General features: G+C 40.8%; 1 protein-coding gene and 1 non-coding gene across 2 annotated transcripts in view; both read left to right on the forward strand.

Moving 5' to 3' along the window:
• Positions 1–16,943, forward strand: part of KIAA1958 (KIAA1958 ortholog) — a 160,084-nt gene that overhangs the window by 25,733 nt on the left and 117,408 nt on the right. The window lies entirely within an intron of this gene.
• Positions 8,331–8,437, forward strand: LOC126025962 (U6 spliceosomal RNA). The gene has a single exon (XR_007501546.1). It is a non-coding gene; the product is annotated as a U6 spliceosomal RNA (small nuclear RNA).

Raw genomic sequence — 16,943 nt, forward strand, 5'->3', positions numbered from 1 at the left:
AACAATTTTGTACTATAGTAAACAATTCTACATCAATAAAATTTTAAATATTTATTTATTTAGGTTTGGGGACACACCCAACGGCACTCAGGGATTATTCCTGGCTCTATGCTCAGAAATTGCTCCTGGAAGGCTCAGGGGACTCTCTGGGATGCTGGGAATCGAACCCAGGTCTGTCCCTGGTCAGCCACCTGCAAGGCAAATGCCCCACCACTTTGCTGTTGCTCTGGCCCCTCTACCTCAATAATTTTTTAAAACTTTATATATTTATTGTTTGATTGATTGGTTTTTGGGCCACACCTAGTGGTGCTCAGGGGCTACTACTGGCTCTGCACTCAGAAATCACCCCTGGCAGGTTGGGGGACCATATGGGATAGCGGGAATCAAACTGGGTCCTTCCTAGTCAGCCACATGCAAGGCACATGCCCTACTGTACTCTCTCCAGGTCCCTACCTCAGTAATTAAAAAAAATTAACACCTTATGTATTGGTGGATATTAAAAAGGATAACAATATCCAAGCCAAAGTCAACATCAATAGAATCAAGAGACTCAAATATAACGATGTAAACTTAAAGTGGGCTTTTACACTGAAGAGCCAGTGGGGCTGGTGGTGGTGGTGTAGGATGCATGCTGGGAACTTTGGAGGGAGGTCATCACTGGTGGTGGGAATGTCCCCATTTCACTATTACTGTATGCCTGAAATCCAACTATGTAAGTAAAAGGTAAATACAAGATGTATTCGCTCTTAGGTTGAGTAGAAAGGAAGAATGGACTTTGTAAATTCACAATGGTTTCAATAAAATATTTTAAAAAATGAACACCTTATAAAGTTCTAAATTTGCTCTTTAAACCTATGGTCTCCCTTGAACATGTATCTTTTTCTTTTTCTTTCTTTTTTCTTTTTTTTTTTTGGTTTTTGGGCCACACCCGTTTGACGCTCAGGGGTTACTCCTGGCTATGCACTCAGAAATCGCCCTTGGCTTGGGGGGACCATATGGGACGCCGGGGGATCGAACCGCAGTCCGTCCTACGCTAGCGCTTGCAAGGCAGACACCATACCTCTAGCGCCACCTTCCCGGCCCCGTATCTTTTCTTTTTCTTTCTTTCTTTTTATTTGAACATGTATCTTGCCTGCTTCTTCATCTTTCCTTGCAACTTCAACTTTGGAGAAGTGTGTGTTCTTTTTTGAATGCATACTTCTCTTTCTCTCCCCTCACATCTTGTTAAATAAATTTTATTCAATAAAAACTATCTTGTTCATTGGGTAGGGATTTATCTTGTTTGAGGCTGATCCAGGTTCTATCTTTAGCATCCCATATGGTCCCCAGAGCCCTGCCAGGAATGATCCATGAGCCGATAGCCATAAAGGAGTAAGCCCTGAACACTGTCGGGTGTGACCTCAAATATATATGTATATATATATATGGTAAAGCTTTTGGTAAAATTGAAGTATAGAAAATTTTAAGAGTGCTATGACAATTTGTGAAAAGTTGTTAAATATATTTTTCTTTGTGATATTATGTATGTATGTATATACATATATGTATGTATATGTCTGTCTATATATATGTCTAGTTGTACCTAATGTATTTTGTGTTTGACTATTTGGGATTGCATTAGATCCTATTACACTTATTGGGAAAAATGAGGAATCTATTTAAGATGTTGGTTTTATTTCTTCAGTACTTTTATTTAAGATGATACTTAAAACAATAACTTAGCTGGATACACACAGATATAGTTAGTAGTGTTCCTGACATACTAGTTTGAAAAGAAAGTTTTTGCCTTCCTTGCAGAATCATGGCTTGTAACTTTGGGTTTCCATGGGCACATTAATTTTGAATGGAACATGGGGATTGTGCTTATTAACTAGAAGAAGTGTGGCAGTTTTGGTGGTGAGTTGCTTAATAAGGTCCAGGTACGTGCTCGGTAGGACATTGCTGCTGTAGCAGTTGTGGTATTTAATTGAACCTGAATGTCCCTTGGAATTTTCCTAGTCCATTATATTAAAGTGAGTGAACAAATCTGAAAAAGGTTTTTTTTTAAATGCAATTAAATATTTATGATTTAGTTAATAATTAAGCTAAAGATTTTAAGAAGCATATGGGGGTGGCATTACAAGGTTATTTCTTTGCAGACTCATGGAACATGAAATAGTGTCACCACTAATTAGTATGTGACTCAGATCCTCCTTAATTGTCTATTGTTCAAGATTTATGTTGATCTGTTGCTCATTTATTTATACATACTTCATTTGAAATGATCAGGAAAGATATGGGATTAACTTTTTGTGTGTGTGAAGGGGATCTGTGCCACACCCAATTGGACTGGGTTTTTTCTTGGCTTTGGGCTCAGGGGTTGAATCTAGATTGGTGTGTGCAAGGCAAGTACTCTACCCTCAAAACTAACTCTTTGACCCTTCTTTCGATTTTAAGAAATGACTGATTAATTATTTTATTTTATTTTTATTTGGGGTCACACCCAGCGGCACTCATTGGTTACTGTATATACACGAGTATAAGCTGAGGTGGAAAATGCAGCAGCCACTGGTAAATTTCAAAAATAAAAATAGATACCCAAAACAATTAAATAATTGAGGGATCAGTAGGTTAAATATTTTTCAATATTTATTGCTAAAGAAAAACAGTAAACTGGCAACTATAACTTTAAAACTTTAAAGTGCAGAAAGCCATAGCTTAACAGGTAATCAAGCTAAATCACAAAAGTTAAAATCCTTCAAAACTGGATTACTCCGCATCATCATCTGTATGTCCAAACAGAGCTTCAGCTGTATCTGATGTGAGGGTATCAGCATAGACATTGTCATCACCACTGAGTTCACAGATACCACTGTTGTCGGTCTCATACAAAGCGCAGAATATTGTGGGTTAAATAGTTCAGTGGCATCCAGTTCAGTTCAGCCTTGTGAACTGAGCTGAAGCACCGCCCCCTCCCAGCAGACGGCAGAAGACAACTGCACATGCACCGAATCAAATAACCTGTATGACCTGAGTATAAGCTGGGTTCTTATATTCAAGCATATAGGTACTTCTGGTTCTGAAATTACTCCTAACAAAAGCTGGGGGCCATATGGGACACTAAGGATGGAACCTAAGTCGGCCGCATGCAGCCCTACCCTCTTTGCTAGCACTATGGCTCCTGATTGACTGTTTTAATTTTATTTCCCCCCTCTTCTGTTGTGCTGAAGTTGGAACCCAGGGCATGCACTTCAGCCCTTTGAACTATCTCCCCGACCCAGCCCTAGGTAGTATACCATATAGGTTTATTTAGTAATCCTTTTTAAAATTTTATTTTTGTTTTAGGGCTACACCCAGCAATGCTTAGTGATTGCTCCTGGCTCTGCACTCAGGCATCACTCCTGGTAGTGTTTCAGGGACCATTTGGGATCACCAGAGATACAACCCTGGTTGACTGTTTGCGAGGCAAATGCCCTATCCATTGTACTATCACTGTTTCTTTTCTTTTCTTTCTTTTTATTTTGGTTTTTGGGTCACACCCAGCAGCACTCAAGGGCCACTCCTGGCTCTATGCTAAGAAATTGCTCCAGGCAGGCTCAGGGAACCATATGAGATGCCAGGATTCGAACCACTGTCCTTCTGCATACAAGGCAAATGCCCTACCTCCATTCTATCTCTCTGACCCTATCTTTTTGTGGAATTTTTTTTTTTTACTCCTTTGCAAGTTAGATTAAAAACTTTGTAATAAACTCTTAGAAAATGTGCATCTGGGGGTTAGAAAGATCCGAGTTAAGGTGCGTGCTTGGCATGTGGCCAAACCTAGTTCAATCCTCAGCAGCACTTATTTCCCTAAGTACCATCAGGGTGTCCTAACTAATTCCCTACATCTCAGAGTTTAAACTACATTGCATCCCTTGGGCCTTTGCAGTGAACCATCCTGAAAGGAATACCTCTGAGGCCCTCTAGCATCTCTAGGTAGGAACCCCTCCTGAAAAAGATGTGCACCTGCACATACAAGATACTATTTGTTTGTTCTGGGGCCACACTTGGTGATGTTCAGGGATCACTCCTGGGGGGTGTTCAGGAAATCATATGGGATATTGGGATTGAATCTGGGACAGAGTATGCAAGGTAAGTGCTCTACCTTCCTGCCGTACTGTCTATCCAGTCCCACAACATACAGTTTTGTATAAAAATTAGGAAATGTGTGAAACCTCAAGGCATTATGCTGTCTCTATTCTGTTTGTTTACATTTTAGCATAATGACTTTTTTTTCCCAGAATAGAAACCTTAAAGGTTGGAAATATGAATAGATGTCCAGGGAAAATTTATTTTTTTGAAAGGTAAAAGATAAAATGATGCTTTTTCTATCTGAAATCTACTTAAATTATTATTTCTGATAATAGTACCAGTGTGCATTAAATCATTTTTCTGCACTGTAGGTTATTAAAAATAGTGTCTCACTACTGATGCATTCACAAAAGCAGCCTAGCACAGAAAAATTAAAAAGCTTACATTCTCATTCTCATTTCTACAGGAATAAAGAGGAAGAATTCATTATGTCAAGCATTGCAAATAAGCATGTATTAAACCAAGTACATATGATGATGGCACATTGTTGGAACACCCTATGAAAGATAATTTGCATAGAAGATGATTATTCAATAGGCTTTAATTTACAAGAAACATTCTACTATATAATTGAGCTTTTTTGGTGCACTTTGCTTTGCTTCACTAGATTGCATTTGCTCCCTGCATATGTACAATGCCATAAGGGTGGTTAAAATCTGATTCAGTATAGCTGGAAGGCGAAACAACAGCTGAAAGTCAGATCATAAAAATATACATTATTAAGCATTTGAGAATTGTTTCTGAAATCGTTTTTCTACTTGCTGGTTCCTACCAGAAAGCTGATTGCCTAAATTTTTTATTTTTCTAATAAGATTTTTATAAGATTGTCTGGCCCTGCTGGCCGCTAGTCAAACTATGTGCTTCAATTTAATTTTTTCCCCTCGTTTACATGCCATTCGCCTATGTTGTTTTCATGTGACAATAAGCAAGCATAGCCTCCATTTATAGTCATTATAGAGGAAAATTATTGGTGATAAAGAAGAGATTAAAATAAACATGCTGGGGCCGGGAAGGTGGCGCTAGAAGTAAGGTGTCTGCCTTGCAAGCGCTACAATAGGACGGACCGCAGTTCGATCCCCTGGCGTCCCATACGGTCCCCCCAAGCCAGGAGCGACTTCTGAGCGCATAGCCAGGAGTAACCCCTGAGCGTCAAACGGGTGTGGCCCAAAAACCAAAAAAAAAAAATGCTAAAGAATAGATGATTTGTTTTTAATACCTAAAGAGATAATGTATGGTTAAAAACAAGAGCAGGTAAGGTGCTTGTCTAGTGTGTGCTGACGTGAGTTCAAATCCTAGCACTAGTGTTGCCTTCTCCCCCCCAAAAAAAAACAAAACAACCCAGAAGCAAAAATCCTGTGCTATATGAACCTGTCCTTTCCATATATTTTAATATTTTATCAATCTTATCTTCACATCTTGTTAATATTCAGCATCTTTAAAATGTCTCTTTGTACTATTAGGAGTTGGATGTTGGCCCTTTCTTTATATCCTGAGAAAATTTGTTTTGTTTTTGGGTCACATGTGGCAGCACTCAGGGGTTACTCCTGGCTCTATGCTCAGAAATTGCTCCTGGCAGACTTGGGGGTCCATATGGGATGCCGGGATTCGAACCACCACCCTTCTGCATGCAAGGCAAACACGCCTTAGCTCCATGCAATCTGTCCAGCCCTATAGGCCTTTCTTGTAAAACTCAGCTTTTAAACTATCTCCCTTTGGGGCTGGAGCTGGAGTGCAAGCAGTAGGGTGTCTGCCTTGCACGTGCTAACCTAGGATGGACCACGGTTCAATCCCCTGACGTCCCATATGATCTCCAAGCCAGGAGCAATTTTGAGCACATAGCCACATGACCTCTGAGCGTCACTGGGTGTGGCCCAAAATCCAAAAACACCCCAAATCCAAAACGAAACAAAAACCTAAAAAACAACAAAATACCCAACTATCTCCCTTCCCCATTATAATGCTTTTTTTTTTGGAGTGGGGGGTAGTACATTCAGCAGTGTTCATTATTTCACTGCTGGTTCTACATTTCTACATTTGGGTCATTTCTGATGATGCTTAGGGGTCCATTGGGGAGGCAGGAATTGAATCCAGACTGGCAGTTTGCTAGACACAAACTCTACCTCCTGTATACTCCTTTTTGCCTCTTTTTAACCTCAGGCTGCTTTCGACCTCCATTGTCTCAGTTTTCCCAAAGTAGTAACCTGTTAGTAATTCCTGGGAAACTCAATTCATGGTGTCTGTCTCTGTGTCTGTGTGTCTATGTGGCTTTTTTATGTCTATGTGTCATCTTAAAATGACCTTTTAGAAGATCTAAACCGAAGTGTTTCCCAAAGTGAAGATATTTTTCTTGGGGGCACTGGGATGGATAATCCAGGCTGGCACTATCGAATTATCCTGGGGACCAATAGTAACCTTGAACTTAATTTCAGGAAGTGCTCTCTGTTTGCCTTTAAAAAGTTTGCTTTTCAGGGAACCTCCTGTGTGATTGTTTTTTCTTTTTATCTGAAAAGGTTACAGAAGGCCACATATGTTTGGGAACTTATGAAGGGAGTGAAAAGCAAATCATACTGTGTCTGGGGAGAAGAGCTATGTAGGCAATAGTAAAGGCCTGAAGCCAGAATAGTATTGGTACCTGTGAGGAAGAGCTACGGACATTTTGCAGATAGGCTAACATATCCAAGAATGACTTGGAGAGGGAAGTAGATAGAACACTGTGACCATGTGAAAAAGTGTTTTTTTTTTTTTTCTGGCTCTAGGGCATTCCCAGTGATATTTGGCCTAATGCTGTTCAGGCCTCGCCCTGCTGTGGGACACCAGCATATCACCCAGGTGTTGGATGGGGTGGAGAAGGGCAGGGACGACTACCATGCTGTCAGGAATCAGTCCTGGTACCTCTACATTGCCAGGCATGCACTCTAGCCCTCTGAGCTATCTCGTCAGTCCCGGAAATTATCTTCCAAATGATTATTTTTTCTCAGTGAGAGCAAGGATGTTGCAGAAGGGATTAGAGATTCAAGGAGATGTTCAATTAGGATAGGAGGAGAGTAAAATGGATTTGAGCAAAGCGTGATCCTTAGATTAGCAATATCAGTATCATCTGGGAATGTGTTAAAAGCGTAAATTCTTGGGCCTCATCCCCTGTCTATTGATTCATAAGCTCTAAGTCAGGGTAAACATCTTTGTTCCTACAAGTTGTCTGAGTTAATCTAATTTACAAAACCATCTGACAAGCACTGGTGAGGAAGGTAAATACAATTACGAGGTAACCTTGAGACCCATTTGAGTTAGAGGTCTTAACTTTAATGTGAAATGAGTCCTTAGGTTGTTTTGAAGAAAGCGAGGGATTGTGTGTGAAAGATTGTTTTTTAATGATTTACTCTAAGCTTACAATGGGACTATGAGGCAGTGAAAAAATGGTCTGATCAATTTTTTTAGGTCATGGTGAGATCCAAATAAGCCATTGAAATTAGTTTTGACAGAGAACTGATTGATTTTAAATTCCAGGTGTTTAAACTCAGTTGAATATCTCCATGACCTGTTTCCTGACTTTAGAATTATCTTTCAGAGCAAATAATTGTGAGTCAAAAGTTTTTAAAAAGCCTTTTCACCTTCTTGTTCTCATTCACTTCCCAAATTGATGATGAGAACCTCTAGAAGGATTCTACCCATTTTCAGGGTATTAGACCCTTACCCCAGTTTATTTACTTTCTCTTTTTCAGGCAAAACCATGTAACTTGAACTAGCTAGCCCTGCCCCCACTTACAGGGGGAAATAAGGGAGGCAGCAAGACCAAACTGATGCAAGACTACTAAGTAGTAGGTTAGATACAGAGGGGACCATATATTCTAGCCGCCCTGAGGGTGAGGGAAGAGGAAATGGGAGGTAGGACAAAAACGGAGGGTTAGGGAGGACAATTTGGGGATGGGAAGCCCCCCTGATTTTATGTAAATATGTACCTAAAATATTGTCAACAATATGTAAGCCACTATGATCAAAATAAAAATTATATTAAAAAAATTAAAAACTGCGTATTTGCCAGCTTCAATTTTCAAAAAAAAAAAAAAAAAGCCTTGTCTTTTTTCTTATCTGGTCTTGAGCAAATCACTTAACGTCTCTAATTCTGTTTTAATATCTATACAATTTACCAAAAATATTTAACAGCAGAGTTTTGTGATTCAGAGTATCTGTGTGAACAAAAAAATGTATGAAAAGGTTGTGAAGTGCTCGCTTTGGCAGCACATATACTAAAATTGGAATGATACAGAGAAGGTTAGCATGGCCCCTGAGCAAGGATGACACGCAAATTCGTGAAGCGTTCCATATTTAAAAACAAAAAGGTTGTAAAATATGGACATCCATCTCTTAGTCTGCTCTATACTGTTTTCTACACCGTTCCCCTTCCCCTCCATTACCTATATTTTGTACATGTAGTGCAAAGAGCCTGGGACTCAGGACTGTAACAAAGGAATGAGTGGTATAGTTAAAAAGAAGTATTCATGATTGTTGTGCAATTATTTTCCTTGTAATAAAATATTGTTTTGAAAATAAATTACATTAGACTTAGGCTTCTGACCAAGATAGAGCAACTGGGAATAGATGTATTATTCCATCAATAAGATATATATAAACATATGTGTGTTACAGAGACATTTATTATAAGGGAATTAATTGGGTCATGCATTTGTGGAGGCTAAGAACTTCAAAGTCCTGACAGGTTAAGGCCCTGGAGAGCCAGTGATATAATTCCAGTCTTAGTATGAGGCCTTAGAAAGAGAGTTGGTGATTTAATATACAAAACCCAGCAGGCTTATGATCCAAGGAAACTGGTATTTTTGCTATTTACATTTGACTTGGTTGATTAAGTTGGTAAAAAAGGAAAAAGAAAATCAAGTTGCTTTCACATTTGGGGTGGGTTGGCACCCATGGTGGTGCTCAGTGGTTACTCTTTGCTCTGTGCTTAGGAATTACTTATGGTTCTTGGTGGTCCATATGAATGCTGGGGGCCGAACTTGACAGTACTCAGGGCTTACTCCTGGCTCTGAATTCACTTCTGAGTCACTTCTGAGATGGCTTGGGGGGAACCCTATAGGGATCTAACCTGGGTCAGCCACATGCAAGGCAAGCACCTTACCCACCATATTATCTCTCTGTGCCCCCACTCCACTTTCACATCTTAAAGCACTTAAGATGAAAACTAGAAAAGACAGGCAAATAAACATACCTATGTATATTACCTCCAAGTATATTAATTTAGTTGTTATCAGTGACTGAGTAGAAATACTTTCATTTGGAGATTAGATAATATCTGGAGCAGAGTCTTCAGTAACCAATGAAATAGATAGTTTGCATTAGTGGTGCATTATTTATTGCTTCTCATAAAGCAACAGCATATGTCTGATGCTTTTCCCCTAGCTCTTTGATACTCTATACTTGAGAGAATAAATTGGTCTTAAGGTTACTTGGTACAATAGGGGTTGTAAGGTATCCATTTTAAATTAATATTCACATACTTAAAATTATAATTAGAGAAAAAGAAACTGAAGGAACAAAGAAAAGAAGTACACATGTAGTGTTTTGGTGTTGCCCAGAAATCAATCCAAGGTCTAACATGCAATGTTATATTCCCAGACCGCACTCTAGATTGGATTTTATTTTTTGATTTTTTTTTTTTTTTGATTTTTGGGTTATACCCAGCAGCACTCAGGGGTTACTCCTGGCTCGAGGCTCAGAAATTGCTCCTGGCAGGCTCAGGGGACCATATGGGATGCTGGAATTTGAACCAGTGACCTTCTGCATGAAAACGCCTTACCTCCATGCTATCTCTCCGGCCCCAGGTTATTTGTTTTAAATGCTACAACTATTCACTCCCTGGTTCTAAAAGAGGAAGTCCACATCATTAAGAATTTGTGTTTCTGAATGAATACAAGTAGATGTTAATTTTTGGTTTCTACTAAGAACAAAATCAGACAGTAAAGATTAAAAAGGAAGCTAGAAATACTGAAGTGCCTTGAAGTTTTCCGTCTAAGAATCTTTTTAGGAATACTCATTTGTGGTTTGGATCAACTAAGCATATGTTGATTTTTTCAAAATTCTGTCCCTAAAACCGAGCACATGGTACTTGGAGCTAGTAAATAATGTTTCTATTTCATTTCCTTTTTCCTTTATGATATTTCTAGGTTGCTATTGCCTTAATCTTTTTAAAATAAATGTCTCCATTGTTTTATAGTTCTTTCTTCTAGTTTCTTTTTTGTTTGTTTTTTTTTGGGCCACACCCGTTCATGCTCAGGGGTTACTCCTGGCTATATGCTCAGAAATCGTTCCTGGCTTAAGGGACCACCGGGGATTGAACTGAGGTCCAACCTGGGTCAGTCAAGTGCAAGGCAAGCACCTTACTGCTGTGCTACTGCTCTGGCCCCTTCTAGTTTCTTTTATCACGTTTCAAACTTAGTTTACTGGTCTTTTTTTTGTTTGTTTTTTGGGGTCACACCTGGCATTGTTCAGGGGTTATTCCTGGCTCTACGCTGAGAAATCGCTCCTGGCAGGCTCAGGGGACCATATGGGATGCTGGGATTCAGACCACCGTTCTTCTGCATGCAAGGCAAATGCGTTGCCTCCATGCTATCTCTCTGGCCCCTGATTTTGGTTTTTGAGCCATATTGGCAGTGCTTTGGGCTTATGCCTGGCTCTGCACTCCATCTGGAGTATGGGAAACTATCTAGGGGTGTTGGGAAATGAATCTAGATTGACTGCTTGCAAGACAAGCATCCTGTCTGCTGCACTATCTCTCCAGTCCCCTTTAGTTTCACGTGTTAAAAAATGTGGAAGGAAAGCATGTAAAGGAGCTGGGAAGAAGCTCCAAGGATAAGAATACACATCATACAAAAGACCCTGGGTTCAATCCCTCATATCTTGTGGCCTCCCAAACACTTTTGGGTGTATACTGGTAACTTCTATTCCCTCTGAAGAATGTTTTTTCCAAATAAGCGTGTGTGTGTGTGTGTGTGTGTGTGTGTGTGTGTGTGTGTATGTGTGTATATATATCTTGGAGATGGAGAGATAGTATATCAGGTAGGGCATTAACCCTGTAGGACACTGAACCAGGTTCACTCCCCAGCATCTCATTTGGTCTCTCTTTTTTTTTTTTTTTTTTGGGTTTTGGGTTACACCGGCGGTGCTCAGGGGTTACTCCTGGCTTTCTGCTCAGAAATAGCTCCTGGCAATCATGGGGGACCATATGGGACACCGGGATTTGAACCAACCATCTTAGGTCCTGGATTGGCTGCTTGCAAGGCAAATGCCGATGTGCTATCTCTCCGGGCCCTCATTTGGTCTCTTAAGCACTGCCAGCAATGATTCCTGAGTGCAGAATCTGGAGTTACTCCTAAGCATCACTGGGTATTGCACCAAAACAACAAAAAAAGTGTGTGTTTGTGTGTATGTGTATATATATGTGTATATATACACATATATATAAACATTATGTATATATAATATTTATGAAGCAATATATCTGGTAGTCTGTAAGTGTTGATATCTTCTTTGTCTTATATTTTTAGACAGCATTTAAAATAGTATTTTAAAAAGATTTCCTGACTCTGTGCTCAGAATTGCTCCTGGCAGGCTCGGGGAACCATATGGATGCTGGGTATCAAAGCTGGTCCAACCTGGGTCAGCCACGTGCAAGGCAAACACCCTACTGTTATCACTCCAGCCCCTATTTTTTTTGTGTTTATATATCCTGCAGTGCTCAGGGGTTACTCTTGTCTCTGCACTTAAGAATTACACCTGGCAGGCTCTAAGGACTATATGGGATGCTGGTGAAAGAAACTGGATGGGCTGTGTGCAAGGCAAATGCCCTAATTGCTGTGCTACGGCTCCAGACCCTGATTTTATATTTTAATATGAACATGTTACATTTTAGGATACAAATTATAGTATCACGAATTATTCTTTTTTAAAAATAAATTTCTCTATATAAACACCGTGTTTTACAGAGTTGCTCACAGTACATTTATTTTTGGCATTCAGTGTTCCAACACCAATCCCACCACCAGTGTAACAGTCCCTCCATCATCGTCCCCAGTGAAACAACCTCCCCCTTGCCTGCCAGTTGGCAGGTACTGTATACTTAATAAATCACTTGTTACATCTAAATGGTAATGGAATTATTAAAAATAACTTGATGAAGAGAAAATAGGTGAAAATAGACTTATCTCACAGTGGGGTCAGTGTGCATTGTCTGAAGATTTACTAAGCAGTTTGTTGCTAGTTGAACATTCTGTTGTTGGTTTTATTTGTTGAGTTTATTTGGCTTCCCTGATTATTTCAGATCTAATTTGCTGTATTCCCAGAGATTGGCACACATCAGAAAGAACAAGAACAATCAGTACTGGTGGGGATGTGGAGAGAAAGGAACTCTCATGCACTGCTGGTGGGAATGCCGTCTAGTTCAGCCTTTATGGAAAACAATATGGAGATTCCTCAAAAGACTGGAAATTGAGCTCCCATTTGTTCCAGCTATACCATTCCTAGGGATACCCTAGGAACACAAAAACACAACACAAAAATGCCTTTTTGCACACCTATATTCATTGCAGCACTATTTACAATGGCCAGAATCTGGAAACAACCCAGGTGCCCAACAACAGATGAACGACTAAAGAAACTGTAGTACACATATACACAATGGATTACTAAGCAGCTGTCAGGAAAAATGAAGTCATGAAATTTTTCTATACATGGATGGACATGGTAACTATTATGCTGAGTGAAATAAGTCAGAGGGAGAGAGATGGACACAGAATAGTCTCACTTATTTGTGGAATTTAAGAAAAATAAAAGACATTTATTTATATTAATATCTATTTATATTTATATTATATTATTATTTATTATAAGAGACATGTAATAACTCCCAGAGACAACAGAGATGAGGGCAGGAAGGACTTGGCCACGATATGAAGCTTACCACATGAGTGGTGATGCAGTTAACTACACTAAGAACAATCATGACAATGGTAATGAGTGAGAGAAATAGAATGCCTGTCTCCATATACATAGGCAGGAGGTGGGGAGGAGGGAAACGGGGGGGGGGGGGGGCATTGGTGGTGGGAAGGTTGCACTGGTGAAGGGTGGTATTCTTTTTTTATGACTGAAGCCCAGCTACAAACATGAAATCATGTTTGTAATCATGGTGCTTAAATGAAGATTATTTTTAAAAAAAGAATAAAAAACCAAAATACTAAAAAAATTTGTTTTGGTGTACTCCTACTAGGACGTCCGCATTAAAAACAGGGGGACTGGGTCCTCAAGAATCTGTTGGAGCTGGACAGAAGAGCCCAAATAGCAGTCCCAAAAGCTTCAGGGGCTTCTGGAAGTAAAGAGGTGCCTGGGGAGGCTCCAAAGCCTGCGAGTTGTAAGCCACTGAATCTCCATACCTGGAGCTTTTGACAGCTAGGAGTCTACAGGGATGAATATAAAAGCAGTGAGGCTGGGCCAGTGGTGTAGTGGCATTTGTTGGGTGTGTCTGTGTGTGCATTTGCTGAGGCTTGTGGGGGAGGTAATGCCACCTGCTGTGACACCTTATAGACCTGAAATTTTGAGGCTTGATTCCTTCTCTTTTGAGAGGTTAAATGAGTGTGAGGTAACTGGTTGATGGCCAGACATGGCGGCGTTTCTTTGAAGTGATTGTTTTCTGTTACCTGCCACTGTGAGTACTTATTGTGGGTATTTTTCCCAGGTTTATTTCAGTTGTTACTTAAGCATGAATAACACATAGTAACACTGGTCAAAAATTCCTGTGTACTTGAGAGGAAGCCAGTATTGCCCCTATATTGCAGAGGAAAGATCACATCATCAAAGGCATCAGTGCGTGTCTGGTGTTTCCACCACCTTAATAAATGGCAGGTCCACAATTTCACTCTGTTGATTGGCCAAGGAAGATGATGCCCTGAGTAATGCTGCAACCATGATTTTTTTTTTTCGAAGCCATGATTTTTAACACTTCTTCGATGCCATATCAGATCAAGTCAGCTTCAAACTTCAGCTAATGATAGCAGTGTATCCTGCTTGCATGGAATTGATTGTCCTTAGTGGGATTTGGCATTCTGGCCAACTGACTGAATGAGGGAATTTATGAGTTTCAGAAATGTTTATTACTCTTGATGTCACAGGACTAAATAAATCTTTCACCAGTGGCCTGATTGTTTAATGTTTACTTTGTTTAGTCTTCGGAGAATTTTATCAAGGTGGCTAGTGAAATTAAAAAAAAAAAAAAAAAAAAAAGGGCCCGGAGAGATAGCACAGCGGCGTTTGCCTTGCAAGCAGCCGATCCAGGACCAAAGGTGGTTGGTTCGAATCCCGGTGTCCCATATGGTCCCCCGTGCCTGCCAGGAGGTATTTCTGAGCAGACAGCCAGGAGTAACCCCTGAGCACCGCCGGGTGTGGCCCAAAAACCAAAAAAAAAAAAAAAAGTACTTCTGGGTTCAGAGAGGTAGCATGGAGGTAAAGCATTTGCCTTGCATATAGAAGGTTGGTGGTTCGAATCCTGGCATCCCATATGGTCCCCTGAGCCTGCCAGGAGCGATTTCTGAGCAGAGCCAGGAGTAACCCCTGAGTGCTGCCGGTTATGATCCAAAAACCAAAAACCAAAAAAAAAAAAGAAAGTACTTCTGGGGCCAGAGAGAGAGTATGGTGGGAGTAGGGTGCTTGCCTACAAGTGGCATACCCGAGCTTAAACCTCAGCATTCTATATAGTTCCCCAGACATGCCAGGAGTGATTCCTAAGTGCAGAGTGAGGAGAAACCTAGGCATGATCGGGTGTTTTCCCACCCCCCCCCCCATAAATAATATTCACGGGCTGTAGAGATAGTAAGGCACTGGCCTTGCATGTGGCTGCCCCAGGTTTAATCCCTGGTGTCAGTATATGAGCCCCTGAACCCTACCAAGAGTGATCCCTGAGTGCAAGGCCAGGAGTAAACCCTGGGTACTGCCATGTGTGACCCAAAAATATACAAACAAAAAAAGCCAATGTAAAAAATACTTCAGTAGTCTTAAGGGGTTCACTGACAAAAATGTAGACTATGTGTAATGTATATATATTTATGGAGGAAGATATTAGAAACAACACTCTTTAGTAGCACATATTATTTATTTATTTTTTGGGCCACACCCATTTGATGCTCAGGGGTTACTCCTGGCTAAGCACTCAGAAATCGCCCCTGGCTTGGGGGAACCATATGGGACGCCGGGGGATTGAACCACGGTCCTTCCTTGGCTAGCGCTTGCAAGGCAGACACCTTACCTCTAGTGCCACCTCACCAGCCCCACACATATTATTTTAATTCAAATGATAATAAAATAGCTTTCAACTCAAGAAAACTTAAGAAGGTGAAAGTGACATGTTCACCAAGCAAGCACCCACTCTGTGTTAAACATCACATTTAGTATTTTTATTATTTATTATTTTTGTCTTTTTTTTTTTTTGGTTTTTCGGGCCACACCCATTTGATACTCAGGGGTTACTCCCTGCCAAGCGCTCAGAAATTGCCCCTGGCTTGGGGGGGAACCATATGGGATGCCAGGGAATCAAACCACGGTCCTTCCTTGGCTAGCGCTTGCAAGCCAGACACCTTAGCTCTAGCGCCACCTCACCAGCCCCATATTATTTTTGTCTTTATTAATTAATTTGGGGGAGATTTTCCAAACTGTGCTCAGGAGACCTGAGGATGACACCTGTAATACTCAGTTTGGGACTGCTTGGGCCAGCAGTGCTGGATGCCACCAGGGCCATCCTTACAGTGTCTGACTGGGAATCTCATAGAGCAGCCTTGCTGGATGCCATTAGGGGCATCTTAGTATTGCCTGGCAGGAATTGAATTTAGGGCCCCTGCATGCTAGGCACGCACTCTAGCCCGTTGAGCCCCCTCCTTGGACTATTTATTTATTTATTTATTTTGTTTTGTTTTGTTTTTGGCCACACCTGGCGGTACCCAGGGGTTACTCCTGGCTCTGTGCTCAGAAAATGCTTCTGGGAGTCATAGGGGACCATATGGGTTGCCGGGATTCGAACCACTGTTGGTCCTGGATCAGTCACTTGCAAGGCAAATGCCCTATCGCTGTGCTATCTCCAGCACCAAATGTTTTTTTAGCTTGTTTTGTTTTGTTTTTGTTTTTGGGCCTCACCCAGCGAAGCTCAGGGGTTACTCCTGGCCCTGTGCTCAGACATCACTCCTGGCAGGCTCCAGGGATTGAACCTGGATCAGCCACCTGCAAGGCAAGCACTTTATCTGTTGTGCTATTGCTTTGGCCTTATTTATTTGTTTGTTTGTTTATTTATTTATTTATTTCAGTTTTTGGGTCACACCCAGCAGCACTCAGAGGTTACTCCTGGCTCTACGCTCAGAAATTTCTCCTGGCAGGCTCAGGCAAACATATGGGACGCTGGGATTCGAATCACTGACCTTCTGCATGGGAGGCAAATGCCTTACCTCCATTCTATCTCTCTGGCCCCTATTTATTTAAAAAAAATAATTTCTTTCTTAAGCATTGTGGTTACAAACATGTTTGTAGTTAGCTTTCAGTCATAAAATGTATATCCCCCTTCATTAGTGCAACCTTCCCACCACCATTGCCTCCCATCTCCCTTTACTATCACCCCCTGCCTGCTTTTGAGACAGGCATTCTATTTCACTCACTCACTCACTACCATTGTCATGATAGTTGTTTAGTGTAGTTATAAGCTTCACATCATGGATTAGTTCTTCCATCCCTCATCTCTATTGTCTCTAGGTATTAGTAACATACTGTTTTTTATTTTTCTTAAATCCCACAGA

Source organism: Suncus etruscus, chromosome 1 (genome assembly GCF_024139225.1).
Source record: "Suncus etruscus isolate mSunEtr1 chromosome 1, mSunEtr1.pri.cur, whole genome shotgun sequence".
In the NCBI taxonomy this organism is placed as follows: domain Eukaryota; kingdom Metazoa; phylum Chordata; class Mammalia; order Eulipotyphla; family Soricidae; genus Suncus; species Suncus etruscus.